Here is an 18,924-nt window from a genome sequence, read left to right on the forward strand (position 1 = left end):
TTATATGAACAGTGGTAACTATGCTTTGGGTGGTAATCATTTTGCAGTGCACACAGATGTTGAATTATGATGCTATACACCTGAAAGTTGTATAATGTAATATACTAATTTTACCTCAATTAAAAAAAACTGACTTCATAAAAGTATTTCTTTTCATAGTATAATGCTGTATTAAAATAAGGCATGGATCTTATTTATTTTTTTAATGTTTCTTTATTTTTGAGAGAGAGAGAGAGAGAGTGTAGGGGAGGGGCAAACAGAGAGGGAGACACAGAATCTGAAGCAGGCTCTAGGCTCTGAGCTGTCAGCACAAAGCACAATGTGGGGCTCAAATTCATGATCCATGAGATCATGACCTGAGCCGAAGTCCATGCTTAAGCAACTGAGCAACCAGGTGCCCTGAGGCATGGATTTTAAAGAAGATAAAGACTTTATATAGTTTCAGACTGTGATATAACATTTTTACTTAACAGTTTATGGTTGCTATAGTTTATTAATTTACATACATTTTAGAATGTTTTGTATTATATAATGTATAAGTATATCATTTATAGTAAACAAAAATATATTTTGGGTTAGAAATCAAACCCTGATATTATTCCTAAAAGAAATTAAGTTCACATGTAATTTTAACTTATAGCACCTTTCCCAGTAATCTAAGGTTTTAAAAGCAAAAGGACTACTTGTATATGATAAGGTGTGTACAGAAAATGGGGGCAACTGAGGGTAACACAAGTCAACTGGACAAATAGTGTAGCATGAGAAATTTTGTTAGAGAAAAGTACAGTTTTATAATAGTTAAATTTGAGATATTGACTGGAAAGGGTAATAAAAGAGGGTTGTGCAATCTCTCAATATAAATTTTTAATTTTTTATTTAATTTTTTATTTTTATTTATTTTATGTTTTTAATATGAAATTTATTGTCAAATTGGTTTCCATACAATACCCAGTGCTCATCCCAACAGGTGGCCCCTCAATGCTCATCACCCATCCTCCCCTCCCTCTCACACCCCCATCAACCCTCAGTTTTCTCAGTTTTTAAAAGTGTCTTATAGTTTGGCTCTCTCCCTCTCTAACTTTTTTTTTCCTTACCCTCCCGCATGGTCTTCTGTTAAGTTTCTCAACTTCCACGTATGAGTGAAAACATAGGGTATCTGTCTCTGCCTGGCTTATTTCACTTAGCATAATACCCTCCATTTCCATCCACATTGCTGCAAAAGGCCATATTTCATTCTTTCTCATTGGCACGTAGTATTCCATTGTGTATGTAAACCACAATTTTTTTATCCATTCGCTAGTGGATGGACATTTAGGCTCTTTCCATAATTTAGCTATTGTTGAGAGTGCTGCTATAAACATTGGTGTACAAGTGCCCCTATGCATCAGCACTCCTGTATCCCTTGGGTAAATTCCTAGCAGTGCTATTGCTGGGTCATAGGGTAGTTCTATTCTTAATATTTTGAGGAACCTCCACACTGTTTTCCAGAGCAGCTGCACCAGTTTGCATTCCCACCAACAGTGCAAGAGCGTTCCTGTTTCTCCACATCCTCTCCAGTATCTATAGTCTCCTGATTTGCTCATTTGAGCCACTCTGACTGGCGTGAGGTGGTATCTGAGTGTGGTTGTGATTTGTATTTCCCTCATGAGGAGTGATGTTGAGCATCGTTTCATGTGCCTGTTGGCCATCTGGATGTCTTCTTTAGAAAAGTGTCTATTCATGTCTTTTGCCCATTTCTTCACTGGATTATGTGTTTTTTGGGTGTGGAGTTTGGTGAGTTCTTTATAGATTTTGGATACTAGCCCTTTGTCCGATATGTCATTTGCAAATATCTCTTCCCATTCTGTCGGTTGCCTTTTAGTTTTGTTGATTGTTTCCTTTGCAGTGCATAAGCTTTTTATCTTCATGAGGTCCCAATAGTTCATTTTTGCTTTTAATTCCCTTGCCTTTGGAGGTGTGTCAAGTAAGAAATTGCTGCGGCTGCGGTCAGAGAGGTTTCTCCCTACTTTCTCCTCTAGGGTTTTGATGGTTTCCTGTCTCACATTCAGGTCCTTCATCAATTTTGAGTTTATTTTTGTGAATGATGTAAGAAAGTGGTCTAGTTTCATTGTTCTGCATGTTGCTGTCCAGTTCTTCCAGCACCATTTGTGAAGGAGACTGTATTTTTTTCCATTGGATATTCTTTCCTGCTTTGTTAAAGATTAGTTGGACATACTTTTGGGGGTCCAATTCTGGGGTCTCTATTCTATTCCATTGGTCTACTTGTCTGTTTCTGTGCCAGTACCATGCTGTCTTGATGATTATAGCTTTGTAGTAGAGGCTAACGTCTGGGATTGTGATGCCTCCCACTTTGGTCTTCTTCTTCAATATTACTTTGGCTCCTCAGGGTCTTTTGTGGTTCCATACAAATTTTAAGATTGCTTGTTCTAGCTTCGAGAAGAATGATGGTGCAATTTTGATTGGGATTGCATTGTATGTGTAGATAGCTTTGGGTAGTATTGACATTTTAACAATATGTATTCTTCCAATCCATGAGCATGCAATGTTTTTCCATTTCTTGGTATCTTCTTCAGTTTCCTTCATAAGCTTTCTATAGTTTTTAGCATATCCTTCTCAATCTGTTCCAAAAAATAGAAAGGGAAGGAAAACTTCCAGACTCATTGTATGAAGCCAGCATTACTTTGATTCCCAAACCAGACAGACCCAGCAAAAAAGAGAACTACAGGACAATATATCTGATGAATATGGATGCATAACTCTCAACAAGATACTGGCAAACCGAATTCAACAGCATATAAAAAGAATTATTCACCATGATCAAGTGGGATTCATTCCTGGGCTGCAGGGCTGGTTCAATATTTGCAAATCAATCAACGTGATACGTCACATTAATAAAAGAAAAGATAAGAACCATATGATCCTGTCAATGGGTGCAGAAAAAGCATTTGACAAAATTCACCATCCTTTCTTAATAAAAACCCTTGAGAAAGTTGGGATAGAAGGAACATACTTAAACATTTTCAAAGCCATTTATGCAAATCCCACAGCTAATATCATCCTCAATGGGGAAAAACAGAGTTTTCCCCTGAGATCAGGAACACGACAGGGATGTCCACTCTCACCGCTGTTGTTTAACATCGTGTTGGAAGTTCTAGCATCAGCAATCACACAACAAAAGGAAATCAAAGGCAGTAATGTTCTTTTTTTTTTAATTTTTTTTTCAACGTTTATTTATTTTTGGGACAGAGAGAGACAGAGCATGAACGGGGGAGGGGCAGAGAGAGAGGGAGACACAGAATCGGAAACAGGATCCAGGCTCCGAGCCATCAGCCCAGAGCCTGACGCGGGGCTCGAACTCACGGACCACGAGACCGTGACCTGGCTGAAGTCGGACGCCCAACCGACTGTGCCACCCAGGCGCCCCAGTAATGTTCTTTTTGAATAGAATCTCCTACTGCCATACCTTTGATGGAGGAAGAATATTCTAGGTGGATAGGTGTGATGATGGATGTGAAAAGTGATGGAGAAAAAAATCCTAAGAGGAGGTGGAGGTGTTGAAAAGAGAGCAGCTGGAGTCCCATAGAGATGGGAAATAATGTCAAGGAGGAAAATCTGGCTTAGATAATATACCCTAAATATCTTAGATTTTATTTAGTAGGTGGTGAGATGTCAATAAAAGTGTTTGACTTAAAAATAAATTCCTTTTTATAATATAGTGCTACATTATAGTTAAAGTACTCTGCTTGCCAGTACAAGACTCAGATATGAATTGTTTTTCCATTATGGAGATATTTCAAACCAGGTTAATTAGACCCTATATGACTCTGATTTTTTATATTTATTTTAAAAAATAATAATTAATTAATTAATTATTTACATCCAAGTTAGTTAGCATATAGTGCAATAATGATTTCAGGAGGAGATTCCACTGATTCATCCCTTATCTATAACACCCAGTGCTCATCCCAACAAGTATCTTCCTTAATGTCCATCTGCCCACCCACAACCCCCCAGCAACCCTGTTGGTTTTGTTTTTAAGTCTCTTATGTTTTGTCCTCTTACCTGTTTTTATATTATTTTTGCTTCCCTTACCTTATGTTCATTTGGTTTGTATTTTGAATTCCACATATGAATGAAGTCATATGATACTTGTCATTCTCTGACTGACTTATTTCACTTAGCATAATACACTCTAGTTCCATCCATGTACAAATGGCAAGATTTCATTCTTTTTGATTGGTGAGTAATAATCCATTGTGTATATACACCACGTTTCTTTATCCATTCATCTGTCGATGGACATTTGGGCTCGTTGCATAATTTGGCTATTGTTGATAGCACTGCTATAAACATTGGGGTGCATGTGTCCCTTCGAAACAGCATACCTGTATCCCTTGGATAAATACCTAGTAGTGCAATTCCTAGGTTGTACGGCAGTTTCATTTTTAACATTCTGAGGAACCTCCATACTTTTTTCCAGAGTGGCTGCACCAGTTTGCATTCCTGTCAACAATGCAAAAGAGATCCTCTTTCTCCACATCCTCGCCAACATCTGTTGTTGCCTGAGTTGTTAATTTTAGACATTCTGCCTGGTGTGACGTGGTATCTCATTGTGGTTTTAGTTTGTATTTCCTTGATGATGAGTGATATTGAGCATTTTTTTTCATGTGTCTATTACCCATCTGGATGTCTTCTTTGGTGAAGTGTCTATTCATCTCTTTAGCCCATTTCTTCACTGGATTATTTGTTTTTTTGGGAGTTGGGTGTGATAAGTTCTTTATAGATTTTGGCTACTAACCCTTTAGTGATATGTCATTTGCAAATATCTTCTTGCATTCTGTTGGTTGCCTTTTAGTTTTGCTGATGGCTTGCTATGCTGTGCAGAAGCTTTTTATCTTGATGAGGCCCCAATATTTCATTTTTGCTTTTGTTTCCCTTGCATCCAGAGACGTGTTAAGTAAGAAGTTGCTGTGACTGAGGTCAAAGAGGTTTTTTTGGGGTTTTTTTTTTTGGTTTTTTTTTTTTTTTGTTTGTTTTTGGTTTCTCCTCTAGGATTTTGATGGCTTCTTGTATTACGTTTAGGTCTTTCATCTTTTTTGAGTTTATTTTTGTGTATCGTATAAGAAAGTGGTCCAGGTTCATTTTTCTGCATGTCCATATCCAGTTTTCTCAACACCATTTGCTGAAGAGACTGTCTTTATTCCATTGGATATTCTTTCCCGCCTTCTCAAATATTAGTTTGCCATATGTTTGTGGGTCCATTTCTGGGTTCTCCATTCTGTTCCATTGATCTGAGTGTCTGTTTTTGTGCCAGTACCATACTGGCTTGATGAGTATAGCTTTGTAATATAGCTTGAAGTCTGGGATTGTGATGCCTCCAGCTTTGGTTTTCTTTTTCAGCATTGCTTTGGCTATTCAGGGTTTTTCCTAGTTCCATACAAATTTTAGGATGGTTGGTTCTAGCTCTGTGAAGAATCTTGGCGTTATTTTGATAGGAATTGCAATGAATGTGTAGATTGCTTTGGGTAGTATTGACATTCTAACAATATTTGTTCTTCCAATCCATAAGCATGGAATGGTTTTCCATTTTATTTTGGTGTCTTCTTCAATTTCCTTCATGAGCTTTCTATAGTTTTCAGTGTATAAATATTTCACCTCTTTGGTTAGGCTTATTCCTAGGTATTTTATGGATTTTGGTGTAATCATACATGGGATCAATTTCTTGATTTCTTTCTGTTCTTCATTATTGGTGTATAGGAATGCGAACGATTTCTGTGCATTGATTTTATGTCCTGCCACTTTGCTGAATTCATCGATCAGTTCTAGGAGTTTTTTGGTGGAATCTTTTGGGTGCTCCATATAGAGTATCATGTTATCTGTGAAGAGTGAAAGTTTGACTTCCTCCTAGCCAATTTGGATGCCTTTTATTTCTTTGTGTGCTCTGATTGTTGAGGCTAAGACTTCCAATATTATGTTGAAAAACAGTGGCGAGAGTGGACATCCCTGTCTTGTTCCTGACCTTAGGGGGAAAGCTCTCAGTTTTTTCCCACTGAGGATGATAGTAGCATTGGGTAGTTCATGTATGGCTTTTATAATCTCGAGATATGCTCCTTCTATCCCTACTTTCTTGAAGGTTTTTATCAAGAAAGGAGGTTGTATTTTGTCAAATGCTTTCTCTGCATCTATTGAGAGGATCATATGGTTCTTGTCCTTTCTTTTATTGATGTGATGAATCATGTTAATTGTTTGGTGGATATTGAACCAGCCCTGCATCACAGGTATAAATCCTGTTTGGTCGTGGTGAATAATTTTTTTAATGTATTGTTGGATTTGGTTGGCTAGTATCTTGTTGAGCATTTTTGCATCCATGTTCATCAGGAAATTGGTCTACAGTTCTCCTTTTTAGTGGGGTCTTTTTCTGGTTTGGGGGTCAAGGTAATGCTGATTTCATAGAAAGAGTTTAGAAGTTTTCCTTCCATTTCTATTTTTTGGAACAGCGTCAAAAATAGGTGTTAAGTCTTCTTTAAATGTTTGGTAGAATTCTCCTCGGAAGCCATCCAGCCCTGGACTCTTGTTTTTTGGGAGATTTTGGATTACTAATTCGATTTCCTTACTGGTTACATGTCTGTTCAAATTTTCCATTTATTCTTGTTTCAGTTTTGGTAGGTTATATGTTTCTAGGAATTTGTCCATTTCTCCCAGATTGCCCAATTTATTTGGTATAATTGCTGATAATATTATCTTATTATTGTTTGTATTTCTGCTGTGTTGGTTATGATCTCTCCTCTTTCATTCTTAATTTTTTTTTTATTTGGGTCCTTTCCTTTCTCTTTTTGACCAACCTGCATAGGGGGTTTTCAATTTTGTTAATTCTTCAAAGAAGCAGCTCCTGGTTTCATTGATCTATTCTACTGTTGTTTTGATTTCAATAGCATCAATTTCTGCTCTAATCTTTATTATTTCCTGTCTTCTACTGGTTTTGGGTTTTCTTTGCTGTTCCTTTTCCAGCTCTTTAAGGCGTAAGGTTAGGTTGTGTATCTGAGACCTTTCTTCCTTCTTTAGGAAGGCCTGGATTGCTATATACTTCCCTCGTATGACCACTTTTGCTGTGTCCCAGAGGTTTTGGGCTGTGGTGTTATCATTTTCATTGGTTTCCATGCACTTTTTAATTTCCTCTTTAGATTCTTGTTTAGCCCATTTATTCTTTAGTACGATGTTCTTTAGTCTCCAAGTGTTTGTTGTCTTTCCAAATTTTTTCTTGTGGTTGATTTCGAGTTTCATAGTGTTGTGGTCTGAAAACATGCACGGTAGGATCTCGACGTTTTTGTACTTGTTGAGGGCTTATTTGTGTCCCAGTATGTGATCTATTTTGGAGAATGTTCCATGTGCACTTGAGAAGAATGTGTATTCTGCTCCTTTAGAATGAAATGTTCTGAATATACCTGTTAAATCTATTTGGTCCAGTGTGTCATTCAAAGCCATTGTTTCCTTGTTGATTTTCTGATTAGATGATCTTTCCATTGTTGTAAGTGGGTTGTTGAAGTCTCTTGCTATTATGGTATTGTTATCAATGAGTTTCTGTATGTTTACAATTAATTGATTTATATATTTGGGTTCTTTCACAGTGGGGGCATAAATACTTACAATTGTTAGATCTTCTTGGTGGATAGAGCCCTTAATGATGATATGATGCTCTTCTTCATCTCTGTTACAGTCTTTATATTAAAATCTAGATTGTCTGATATAAGTATGGCTACTCCAGCTTTCTTTTGGCAACCATTAGCATGATAAATGGTTCTCCATCCCCTAACTTTCAATCTGAAGGTGTCCTCAAGTCTAGAATGGGTTTTTATAGGCAGCAAATAAATAGATGGATTTGGTTTTTTATCCATTCTGATACGCTGTGTCTTTTGATTGGAGTATTTAGTCCATTTACATTCAGCATTATTATTGAAAGATATGGATTTAGTGGAATTGTGTTATTGTAGGTTTCATGCTTGTAGTGATGTCTCTGGACCTTTCTAGTCTTTGTTGCTTTTGGTCTTTATTGGTTTGTTTCACCTTTTCTTCCCTCAAAGGATCCCCCTTAACATTTCTTGCAGGGCTGGTTTAGTGGTCATGGACTCCTTTAGCTTTTGTTTGTCTGGGAAATGGTGATCATGAAATCCTTTAGTTTTGTTTGTCTGGGAAATTTTTTATCTCTCTTTCTAGTTTTATCTCTCTTTCTTTATCAGCCTTGCTTGATAAAGAATTCTTGGCTGCATATTTTTCTGATTCATGACATTGAATATATCCTGCCACTCCTTCCTGGCATGCCAAGTTTCTGTGGATAGGGCTGCTGTGAACCTGATCTATCTTCCCTTGTAGTTTAAGGACTTTTTTTCCCCCTTGGTGCCTTCATGATTCTCCCCTTGTCTGTGTATTTTGTGAATTTGACCATGATATGCCTGGTGGATTTTTGTTGAATCTAATGGGAGTCCTCTGCTTCCTGGGTTTTGATGTCTGTGTCTTTCCCCAGTTAGGAAAGTTTTCTGCTATGATTTTCTCACATAACTCTTCTACCCGTTTTTCTCTCTCTTTATCTTCTGGAACCCCTATGATTTGGATGTTATTACTTTCTAATGAGTTACCGAGTTCTATAATTGTTATATCATTCTCTTTTGCCTTAGTTTCCATCTTCTTTTTTCCGCTTCATTATTCTCCATAAGTTTGTCCTCTATATCACTGATTTGCTTCTCTGCTTCATCAATCCTTGCCTCCATGGTATCCATTTGAGTTTGCATCTCAGTTATAGCATTTTAAATTTCATCCTGACTAGAGTTTACTTTTTTTATCTCTGCAGAAAAGGATTCTATGCTTTTTTCAACCCCAGCTATTATTCTTATTATCGTGCTTCTAAATTCTGGTTCAGACATCTTGCTTGTATCTGTTGATTAAGTCCCTGGCTGTCATTTCTTCCAGTTTTTTCTTTTGAGGTGAATTCCTTCATTTTTTCATTTTGGAGGAAGAAAAATATTTAAAAAATTAAAAATAAATGAATAAATAAATAAAAATTAAAAACAACACAAAAAAATCAAATAAAGGTTGCTAGATCCTGGGTGTTTTTTGATCTGGTTGCTGAAAGAAACTTGATATAACAGAGAAAAAAGGGAAAGAAAAGAAAAAAAGGAAAAGTTTGAAAATTAAAAAAATGAATATAATAAAGTATAATAAAATTAAATGATGAACGTAAACTAGAACAAAAAAATTCACAATAAAAGTAAAAATATAGTAGGAAACATTAAAGAAATATCTCTTTTATAAAAATGGAAAATAAAAATAATTCATTTTTTTCTCTTTTCTTTTCTTACTCCTGAATACAGAAAGAGAAAAAAAATGAATAGATGGACCAGCGAACAGACTGAAATACGATTTAAATGACATCCAATTTCCCCTAAAAGTCAAACTATGAAGGACTTTATAGTCTGTAAACCAAGCAGGTGGAGAAGCTTGTGGTTTTCCTCTTGAGTGGGGCTGGTGCAGTGGATGGAGCTTGGTGCAATGGCTCCATTCTCCACTAGATGGTGCTGCTTAGCTTAATGGGTTGGATATTTGTGGTGCATGTATGCATGTATGCACATGCTTGGGAGCAGTGAAAATGGTGTCCCCTAGCTACCCAGTCTCTAGTATCAAAACTCTGTGCTCTCACCCACTGGCAACCAAGCACCCCTCCTTTATCTCCTGCTTCTGTCCACTGCCCGCTTCTACACTGTCTGTAACCAAGCTGTCAGCCTGCCACGTGGCACCTCCCTCCAGAGTTTTATCTCAGATGGGGCTATGTTTCCAAACCCCTCACTTTTGAGGGCCCTGCAGCTTTGACCCACTCCGACCCTCTGGGGGAGGGTCTCACCGAACAATGGCTGGGTGCCAGTCCACCCCCAGGAACATTCACGTGACTGTGCTGCTGCAGATGCCCAGAGACTGCGGCCAGGTACCAGCCTGCCCCAGAAAAAGCGAAATCGTGTAGCAGCAGTGTTTCAGGGATTATGGTAAATCACAGCACACATCTGGTGACAGGTTTCACAGCCCCTTACTGTCCTTGTTCCAATACCAGCAAATGTGGCTGTTTTCAGGGGTCCTCTGGGACCTTTGCCTGTGGGGAGGCTGCACAGCCTCTACCAAATGTCCTCTCAGCAGTGGAACCTCCTTTCCCTGTGTGGCTCAAGGATGCCTCAGATCTCACTTTCTGCTCCTGCGGACTTGCCCTTCCCACCAGAGCTCCACCAGGTATCGAGATGTGGAATTTCAGATTCTATGCTCCCCTGTTTACAGTCTTAATGGTATTTAAACTCTCTCCTTCTCTTGTTAAGTCCCTTATGGGTGTTTCCACTCTTTCTCTTTCTCTACAGCTGCTTTTCAGGGAGTGCTTTTCCTGTACTCTTCCCCCTGATTCCATCCTCTCTCCACAAGCAAAAAAAGCTCCCTACCCTCCATGGCTTCTCTCTCCCCCAGTTTACCTCTCCACGGCATGTACTTGGCGAGTTCTGTGGTTTGAGTTGTGCAGATTGTTGTGTTAATACTGAGATCAATTTTCTAGGTGTGCTAGATGGTTTGGTGTGGATCTAGCTTCACTTCAGGGATGAGAGAAGCAAAAAGCTTCCAAGTTGCTCTGCCATATTGGCCCCTATCCATCTCTGATTTTTATTAGAGCTTGTTTTTTTTTAAAAACAAAACTAAAAGTTCTTACTACTTTTTTTTGAGGGGGGGGCAGAGGGAGAGGGAGAGAGAGAATCTTAAGCAGACTCTACGCCCAGCACAGAGCCTGACATGGGCTCAGTCTCACAACTGTGAAATCATGACCTGAGCTGAAATCAAGAATTGGATACTTAACCAACTGGGCCATACAGGTGCACCAAGTTCTTACTACTTGTAACTGCTGTAACTAAAAGTCTGTTCAAAAAGAGTGATAGTTGGAGCTAAGATGGCAGCATAGTAGGAGGACCCTAGCGTTGTCTTATCCCAGGAACATAACTGGATAGCTATCAAATCATTCTAAATACCCCATAAATCAACCTGAAGACTGACAGAACAAACTGCACAACTTAATGGAGAGAAGTCACATCAAAGAAGGTAGGAAGTGCAGAAATATGTTTTGAGGGAGAAACACATTTCTCTGCAGGTGCTGCAGAGGGGAGAGACTGATGGCCACAGAGAAAGAGCAGAGAGAGAGGAACACACAGAGTAGTGCATAAGAACACGTTCACAAAGTCATTGTCTGGGAAAATGAGAGGGGTTGAGTTTCATGAGTTCTTGTAACCACTGGGGCTTAAAGACAAACTAGAGTTTGTCTTTTAAAGTTTTTTTTTTTTCAGGTTGGTGGGCTTAGCTAGAATAGAGCCTTGAGGGGCCTACACTGCTCCTGGAGAGAAGGTAGGCAAACAGCCTAGAGGCAGATGGTATGGAAATAGTTATCTGAAGAATACCTGTGGCACACAGAGGAGAATTGTTTGCTCTTCTTGAAGTGCATTCTTTAGAGATAGCATTCACAGAGATGCCTCTCCAGGGACAAAGGAGCCTGTGGATGCATTTCCCTCTCCCATCCCTTGGCATAAGTGCAGAGCCACCTGAAGTAAGCAGCTCAACCCTGACACTGGCTGCCTAACCTGGTTATACCAATTCCCACACCCTGCACTCTGGCATGACTGCCCTTGTGGGTCAAACCTGCCTCAGTTCCAGCATAGTGAGAAACTTTCCTAGAAGACCAGTGAGAGACCCCTGCTCACACCACATCCCTATCCCTAAAGCCTGGACTTTTAAAAGTCACCAGTTTTGGGGGCACCTGGGTGGCGCAGTCGGTTAAGCGTCCGACTTCAGCCAGGTCACGATCTCGCGGTCCGTGAGTTCGAGCCCCGCGTCGGGCTCTGGGCTGATGGCTCAGAGCCTGGAGCCTGTTTCCAATTCTGTGTCTCCCTCTCTCTCTGCCCCTCCCCCGTTCATGCTCTGTCTCTCTCTGTCCCAAAAATAAATAAATGTTGAAAAAAAAAAGTCACCAGTCTTGCTGGGAGTGAGCCCAGAGGGCACTGAGCTGCTCCTGGAGGGAAGGCAGGCAAACAACCCAGAGGCAGACAGTGTGCTTTCCTGAGAGCAGTGGGGCATGAAGACTCCTATCTGGGGACAAAGAGGCTGGCTGGTACCATTTCCCCCCTTGCCCCTCAGCCTAAACACAGAGCCACATGTGGTAAACAACAGAGCACCAATAGTGGTTGCTTAATCTGCTTATTCTAAGTCCCAAACCCTGTGCTCTGAAAGTACTGCCCCACTCAATCTAGTCTGCTCCAGTCTTAGAACAATGCCCCTCCCCCCCCAGCACATCTCCTAACTACAGAGTTCTACAGGGCTTCAGTTCTAGTGTAAGTAGTATCAGGTCTCATTTCACAAGCAGACCAGTGTACACCTAGTTAAAACTCACCACATTCTGGCCAAGTACCAAATTGTGACCACTTCCAGCAAGAAGAGACTCTGTAGAAGACTGGCTTGAAGGACAGAATAGCCAAAACCCAGCAGCAGAGTGTACACAGCACGCAGCAGACACTCCCTGAAGTGCCAGGCCCTGGACATTCTATGACCTCTTCTTTATAAAGCAATTACTCTCAAGAGCAGGAAACGTATTGGGCTCTTCTAACAGAAGAAGACAGAGCCTTAGACAAAATGCAAAGACAGAGGAATTCATCCCAAATGAAAGAATAAGATAAGGTCACAACCAGAGATCTAAGAAAAACAGAAAAATAACATGCCTGATGGAGAATTTAAAGCAACAATCATAAGGATACACACTGGGCTTGAGAAAAGAATTGAAGATTCAGGGAGCTCCATAATGCAGAGATAAAACAGTTAAAAAACAGTAAAATATGAAAAATGCAGTAACTGAGATTAGAATCAGACTTGATGCAATGAACGTAAGGATGGAAGTAGCAGAGGAATAAATAAGTGATATAGAAGATAAAATAAAGGAAAATAACGAAGCTGAACAAAAGGGAGAAAGAAGACTTATGCAACACAAGGATAGACTTCATGAACTCAGTGACTCTACCAAATGTAAAAACATTCATATTATAGGAGTCTCAGAAGAAGAGAGAGAAAGAAGAAGAAAAGACAGAGAAAGAAGAGAGAAGAGAGAGAAAAGGGTTCAGAAAATTTTATTTGAAGAAATTATAGATGAAAACCTCCCTAATCTGGGGAAGGAAACAGACATTGAAATTGAGGAGGCACAGAGAACTCCTGTCAAAATCACCTAAAGCAGGCCAACAACAACACATATAGTAATTAAACTTGCAAAATACCCTGATAAAGAAAAAAAAAACTTAAAAGCAGCAAAATAAAATAAGTCATTTACTTACAAGGGAAGACCCATAAGGCTAGCTGGATATTTCTCAACAGAAAGGTGGCAAGCCAAGACGGGAGTGGTAGGATATATTCAAAATGCTGAATGGGGGAAATCTGCAGCCAAGAATACTCTATCCAGCAATCCTATCATTCAGAATAGAGGAGAAATAAAGACTTTCCCAGAAAAACAAAAACTAAAGGAGTTCATGATCACTAAACCAGCCCTGCAAGAAATATTAAAGGGTACTCTTTGATTGGAAAGGAAAGACCAGAAGTGACAAAGATAGGGAAGGGACAGAGAAAATCTTCAGAAACAATAAAAAAACAAGTAATAACATGGCAGTAAATACCTACCTATCAATACTTACTCTGATTATAAATGGACTAAAAACCTTAATCAAAAATAGGATGTCAGGATGGATGAAAAAACGAACCCACCTATAAGCTACCTACAAGAGACTCATTTTAGACCTAAGGACACTTGCATATTGAAAATGAGGGAATGGAGAAACATTTATCATGGAAATGAACATCAAAAGAAAGTTGGAGTAACAATATTCATATTGAACAAACTAGATTTTTAAAAAAAGACTATAACAAGTGATGACGAAGGGCACTATATAATAATAACTGGGACAGTTCAACAAGAGTATACAACAATTGTAAATATCTATACACCTAACATGAAAACACTCAAATGTATAAAACAGTTAATAACAAACATAAAGGAGCTAATTCATAATAATACAATAATAGTAGGGGATGTTAACACCCCACTTACATTAATGGACAGAGCATCTGTACAGAAAAGAAACCAGGAAACAATGGCTATGAATGGCACACTGGATCTGATGGACTTAACAGATATATTCAGAACATTCCATCTTAAACAACAGAATACACATTCTTCTCAAGTGTACATATGTCATTTTCCAGAATAGATCACTTATTAGGCTTCAACAAGTACAAAAGGATTGAGATCATACCATGCATATTTTCTGACCATAACACTATGAAACTTGAAGTTAACCACAAGAAAAGACCCGGAAATACCACAAATATATGGAGGTTAAACAACATGCTAGTAAACAATGAATGGGTCAACAAGAAAAGCAAAGGGGAAATAAAAAATACATGGAAACAAATGAAAATGAAAATGTAATGGTCCAAACCTTTGGGATGCAGTGAAAGCACTCCTCAGAAGGAACATATAAGGTATGGTATGGTAGGCAATATAAGCCTACTTCAAGAAGCAAGAAAAATATCAAATTAACAACCTGACCTTACATCTAAAGGAGCTAGAAAAACAACAAATGAAGCCTAAAGCCAGCATAAGAAGGGGAATAGTAAAGATTAGAGCAGAAATAAATGGTATAGAAAATAAAAAAGCAATAGAACAGATCAATGAAGCCCAGAGCTGGTTGTAGGAAACAATTAATAAAATTGATTACCCCCCTAGCCAGACCTATCCAATAGAATAGTAAAAGAACACAAATAAATAAAATCACAAATAAGAGAGAGGAGAGGATAAATAACAACCAATACCACAGAAATACAAATAATTATGAGAATACTACGGAAAATTATATGCGAACAAATTGGATAATCTGGAGGAAGTCGATAAATTCCTAGAAACATATAAACCACCTAAAGTAAAACAGGAAGAAATAAAAAAAAACTTGAGCAGACACAACCATCAAATACATTGAATCAGTATATAAAAATCTCCCAACAAACAGAAGTTCACAGCCAGATAGCTTCACAGGTGAATTCTACCAAACATTTAAGGAAAAGTTAGTATCTATTCTTCTCAAACTATTTCAAATGATAGAATTGGAAGGAAAACTTCCAAATTCATTCTATGAGGCCAGCATTACCCTGATACCAAAACCAGAAAATATTCATTAAAAAAGAGAACTACAGGCCAATATCCCTGATGAACATGGATGCAAAACTTCTTAATAAAATACTAGGAAATAGAATCTGACAGTACATTAAAAGAATCATTCACCACAATTAAGTGGGATTTACTCCTGGGCTGCAAGGGTGGCTCATTTTTTGCAAACCAATCAACATTACACACTACATTAATAAAAGAAAGTATAAGAAACATATGATCATTTTAATAGATACAGAAAAAGCATTTCACAAAGTACAATATTAATTCATGTTAAAAACCCTCAACAAAGCAGGTTTAGAGGTAATATACCTGAACATAGTAAAGGCTATATATGAAAATCCCACAGCTAATATCATCCTCAATGGGGAAAAACTCAGAGCTTTTCCTCTTTTGTCAGGAACAAGACAGGGATGTCCACTCTCACCATTGTTATTCAACATAGTACTGGAAGTCCTAATCTCAGCAATCAGACACTAAAAATAATTAAATTGGCAAGAAAGAAGTAAGACTTTCACTATTTGCAGATGACATACAGTCTGTATAGAAAACCCAAAAGAATCACCCCAAAATTGCTAGAACTGATACAGATCAGCAAAGTTGCAGGATATAAAATCAACATACAGAAATCTTTTGCATTTCCATAGACAATAATGAAGTAGCAGGAGAGAAATCAAGGAATCAATCCCATTTACAATTGCACCCAAAACTATATGACACTTAAAAATAAACCTAACAAAAGAGATGAAAGGTCTGTACTCTGAAACGTATAAAACACTGATGAAAGAAACTGAAGATGACACAAAGAAATGGAAAAAAATTCCTTGCTCATGGATTAGAAGAACAATTATTGTTAAAATGTCTATAACTGCCCAAAGCAATCTATACATTTAATGCAATACCTATCAAAATATCAACAACATTTTTCACAGAACTGAAACAATCCTAAAATTTGTATAGAATAAAAAAAGACTACAAATAGCCAAAGCAACCTTGAAAAAGCAAAGCAAAGCTGGAGGCACAGAATTCTGGACTTCAAGTTTTATTACAAAGCTGTAGTGATCAAAAAAATATTGTACTTGGGCAAAGAATAGACACATAGATCGATGGAACAGAATAGAAAACCCAGAGACGAATCCATAACCATATGGTCATTAATCTTTGAAAAAGGAGGAAGGAATATCCAAATGGAAAATAGTCTCTTCAACAAAGGGTGTTGGGAAAAGTGGACAGCAACATGAAAAAGAATGAAACTGGATCACTTTCTTACACCATACACAAAACTAAATTCAAAATGGATGAAAGACCTAAATTTGAGACAGGAAACCATTGAAATCTTAGAGGAAAACATAGGCAGTAATGTGTGACATCAGCTAAAGCAACTTCTTTCTAGATATGTCTGCTGAGGCAAGGGAAACAAAAGCAAAATTAAGCTGTTGGGACTTCATCAAAATAAAAAGCTTTTGCACAGCGAAGTGTACAATCTACAAAACTAAAAGCACCCTATAGAATGGGAGAAGATATTTACAAAGGACATATCTGATAAAGTTTGGTATTCCAAAATATATAAAGAGCATATAAAACCCCCAAAACCAAATAATCCAGTTAAGAAATGGGCAGAAGACAGGAATAGATACTTTTCCAAAGACATCCAACAGACACAGGAAAAGATGGTCAACATCACTCACCATCAGGGAAATATAAATCAAAACCACAATGAGATATACCCTCACACCGGTCAGAATGGTAAAATCAACAGCACAAGAAACAACAGGTGTTGGCGAGGATAATGTTGGAGAATGGAACATTTTTTTTTTTTTGCACTTTCAAGTTCACTTGTTTAGTGTGTAAAAGTCAATGGGTTTTAATATACTTAACAGAGTTATGTAACCATTACCATATCCAATTTTAGAACATTTTCATTACCTCCCCAAAAACCTTACCTCCCTTAACCCTTTCTTTTTATTGTCTTTTCATTTTTTTTAAACATTCAAAGTTGACTTTATTTTCACCAATTTATTTATTATTTTTTTAAATATGAAATTTATTGTCAAATTGGTTTCCATACAACACCCAGTGCTCATCCCAAAAGGTGCCCTCCTCACTACCCATCACCCACCCTCCCCTCTCTCCACCCCCCATCAACCCTCAGTTTTTTTCTCAGTTTTTAAGAGTCTCTCCCTCTCTAACTTCTTTTTTTTCTTCCCCTCCCCCATAGACTTCTGTTAAGATTCTCAGGATCCACATAAGACTAAAAACATATGGAACTGGAGAGTGTTATGCTAAGTGAAATAAGTCATACAGAGAAAGACAAATACCTTAACCTTTCTTCCGATTCCTTTCCCTAGGCACTCACTGAATCTATTTTCTGTTTCTATAAATTTATGTATTTCTTTTCAAAGGGATCATACAATATGTGGTCTTTTATTACTGGCTTCTTTCACTGAGCATGTTTTTTGAGATTCATCTATCTTGAACATATCAGTATACCATTCAGTTTTATTGCTAAGTAATATTTTATTGTATAGATAGCCCATATTGTGTCTAACTATCAGTATATGGATATATGCATTGTTTCTACATTTTGGTTAATTATGAAAATGTTTGTGTAGATATGTTTTCATTTCTCTTGGGCAGATATCTAGTAGTGGAATTGCTAGCTTATAGGGTAATTCTATTTAAAAAGTTTTTTTTTTATTTTTAAAAATTTACATCCAAATTAGTTAGCATATAGTGCAACAATGATTTCAGGAGTAGATTCCTCAATGCCCCTTAGCCATTTAGCCCATCCCCCATCCCACAACCCCTCCAGCAACCCTGTTTGTTCTCCGTATCTATGAGTCTCTTCTGTTTTGTCCCCCTCCCCGTTTTTATATTATTTTTGTTTCCCTTCCCTTATGTTCATCTCTTTTGTCTATTAAAGTCCTCATATGAGTTAAGTCACATGATTTTTGCCTTTCTCTGACTAATTTCACTTAGCATAATACCCCTCAGTTCCATCCATGTAGCTGCAAATGGCAAAAATGCATTCTTTTTGATTGCCGAGTAATACTCCATTGTATACATATACCACATCTTCTTTATCCATTCATCCATCAAGGGACATTTGGGCTCTTTCCATACTTTGGCTATTGTTGATAGTGTTGCTATAAACATGGGGGTGCATGTGTCCCTTCGGAACAGGACACCTGTATCCTGTGGATAAATGCCTAGAAGTGCAATTGCTGGGTCGTAGGATAGTTCTAATTTTAGTTTTTTGAGGAACCTCCATACTGTTTTCCAGAGTGGCTGCACCAGTTTGCATTCCTGTCAACAATGCAAAAGAGATCCTCTTTCTCCACATCCTCGCCAACATCTGTTGTTGCCTGAGTTGTTAACGTTAGCCATTCTGACAGGTGTGAGGTGGTATCTCATTGTGGTTTTGATTTGTATTTCCCTGATGATGAGTGATGGTGAGCATTTTTTCATGTGTCGGTTGGCCATCTGGATGTCTTCCTTGGAGAAGTGTCTATTCATGTTTTTCACTCATTTCTTCACTGGATTATTTGTTTTTTGGGTGTTGAGTTTGGGAAGTTCTTTATAGATTTTGGATACTAACCCTTTATTTGATATGTCATTTGCAAATATCTTCTCCCATTCTGTCGGTTGCCTTTTAGTTTTGCTGA

General features: G+C 37.9%; 1 protein-coding gene across 1 annotated transcript in view; it reads right to left on the bottom strand.

Moving 5' to 3' along the window:
• ZDHHC15 (zDHHC palmitoyltransferase 15) overlaps positions 1-18,924 on the bottom strand; it is an 88,390-nt gene that overhangs the window by 31,299 nt on the left and 38,167 nt on the right. The window lies entirely within an intron of this gene.

This window comes from Herpailurus yagouaroundi, unplaced genomic scaffold (genome assembly GCF_014898765.1).
Source record: "Herpailurus yagouaroundi ecotype Mexico unplaced genomic scaffold, PumYag 67375, whole genome shotgun sequence".
Classification (NCBI taxonomy): Eukaryota; Metazoa; Chordata; class Mammalia; order Carnivora; family Felidae; genus Herpailurus; species Herpailurus yagouaroundi.